At 46.7% G+C, this 2500-nt stretch overlaps 1 protein-coding gene across 1 annotated transcript in view; it reads left to right on the plus strand.

Moving 5' to 3' along the window:
• Positions 1-2500, plus strand: part of LOC119598480 (Down syndrome cell adhesion molecule-like protein Dscam2) — a gene marked incomplete in the record, with an annotated part of 95969 nt that overhangs the window by 42815 nt on the left and 50654 nt on the right.

Raw genomic sequence — 2500 nt, forward strand, 5'->3', positions numbered from 1 at the left:
GCTACTACTACTACTGCTACTGCTACTGCTACTGCTACTGCTACTGCTACTGCTACTGCTACTGCTACTACTACTACTACTACTACTACTACTACTACTACTACTACTATTACTATTACTACTACTACTACTACTACTACAACAACCACTACAACTGCCACCACAACAACAACGACTACACAAAAAACGACACTTGGCAACTTTCTTCCTTCTTCGCTCAGGGATACTTAACAGCAATCCATAAATGAGCTCGCAGTTATGCCCAGCGCAGTCAGAGGGGAAGGAGGAAGCACTCGCTCTCTTTCAAAATTAAAAGAAAGAGAAGAGAAAAAAAGACGAAGACTTGATTGGATCGACTTTGGGATTAAGTCGACGCCGTGTTAAGGGTCGTTTAAGAATATGCTTTTGCTCGGGAGGTTTCGAAATGGAAGCGAGTGAGAGAACGAGAAGAGCGGATTCCCTGTGATTAGAAAGGAATTATGGTGGATTTCCTGATTCTGTTTTTTTTTCTTTCTCTTCTAATCTTGTGTCGCTTAGGTATTTTTTTCTTGATTTTTTTTTCTCTGTTCAGTAATTGGTGTCTTGTGATGTGGTCGACGGAAGCGGACTTAGTTGTTGCGCAAATGGGGTCTTGATTTTCAATTTTTTCGTACCATTTCTTCTTCAGATAATGTTGCTGTGAAGTTACTACTATTATAAATACAACAATAGCAGCAGCAATAGCAATAACAATAGCAACTTCTATTACTACTACTACTACTACGACTGCTACTACTACTACTACGACTGCTACTACTACTACTACTGCCACTGCAATCATTACTAAAGCTAGTACTACAGTTAACTAAAACTACTATTGCTGTCCCAACACAACATCAGTTACTACTATAACTGCCCTTGCAACTTTGACCCCTACTATAATTTTCATAACTACTACTACAACAACCACAGCAACTTCTACTACTTCTGCTACAAATTTAACAACTACGTCTACTACAACCCGTCCCATGTAACCGCGGTCCCTTCTCTCTGTCATTTTCTGGCCTCCGCTCTCCCTCGGTCATTGTTTTTTTTCTATTCCCTCTCCTAATGCATTAATTGAAAAATCAACTTGCATTAGACTTTCACCCCATACTACTGAATAATGGAGGTTGAACGCCGTGGCCACGCGCGCCTTCTCTCCAGCTTTCTTCGCAAATGAACTTGCGCCAAAGTTCCGACATTTTGCCACATAAAAAAAGAAAAAAGAAATTAAAAGAAAAAGGAAAACGCCATTGTTTATTTACGCTGCATTTTGCCATAAGCACAAGCGAGGTCTTTGGGTTCCTTGTCTCCCCTTTTGGCTGCCAGGACCCCCGTCGGTAGGACACTGGCTCTGGACTCTTCGGAAGGACCAGCTCTGTGCGTTCTCTCGGAGTCTTGGGGTCTCTCTCTCTCTCTCTCTCTCTCTCTCTCTCTCTCTCTCTCTCTCTCTCTCTCTCTCTCTCTCTCTTTCTCTCTCTCATTCTCTGCCCCTCTTTCTCCCTCCCCTTCCCCCCTTCCCCTCTCCCTCCCTCGATCCCTTCCTCCCATCATCCCCCTCCCTTTCCCCCGCCTCTCCTCCCTCTCCTCTTTCCTTCCTCCCTTTCGGATCGCAATGTCTGTGGATATTCCGTTTATTGGAAACTGCTCAGCCTCGTGTGCCGCGTCGTGTGCCTGGCCGAGCGCCTCCTCCCTCGCCTCCATTCTTGCTGTCACGGACGGCGCTGACTGATTCACAATGACAGCCGGCCAATAATTCAAAAATTCATGTGGCTACTACTAGCGGCGGTGGTGGTAGCGCGTACCGAGTGGTTGCTGTAGTACCGGGAGTGATAGTAGTAGTAGTAGGAACGGTAGTATGAAGCATTGTCATTTTCTTTTTTTCTGGTGTTAACAGGTGTTTGTGTTGTTTCATCTGTCATAAAATGCGATTTGGTTTTAGAGAGAAAAAAGGCAGAGAGAAACAAAGTTCATACTACTACTACTTTGTAAGCGGAATAGAATTAGCTTCCATAAAGAGCTATTTATAATGCTGTTTACCCGCGCTGGAGAGTCACTGCAACGCTCATCATCTCCCTCATCACCCTGTGGCCCTCCCGTCACCGTAGCTCCATCTCCCTCATCACAGCTCCATCTCCCTCATCACAGCTCTATCTCCCTCATCACAGCTCCATCTCCCTCATCACAGCTCCATCTCCCTCACCACCACCCCCATCCGCTCCCTGACCCCCTCCCCCCCGCCTGCACATGCGCCCAATCCATCTTCGTATCGACGTCAGCCGCAGGAATCACACGGCCTGGTTATGCTCTACGAGTCGTTCCGCTGAGCACGACCTCGTCCGCGCACGGATTCGTGGGGTTTCGTGCGAGGTGTGAATGGGGTGAATAAGGTTGAAGAGAGAGGGCGGGGGGGGGTAGGCCTGGGGGGGGTTGTCTTGCTTGTTCCCTTCGTTGGTTATTCGTGTGTTTTCTTGTTCTT

The sequence above is a fragment of the Penaeus monodon genome, chromosome 41 (genome assembly GCF_015228065.2).
Source record: "Penaeus monodon isolate SGIC_2016 chromosome 41, NSTDA_Pmon_1, whole genome shotgun sequence".
Lineage (NCBI taxonomy): Eukaryota > Metazoa > Arthropoda > Malacostraca > Decapoda > Penaeidae > Penaeus > Penaeus monodon.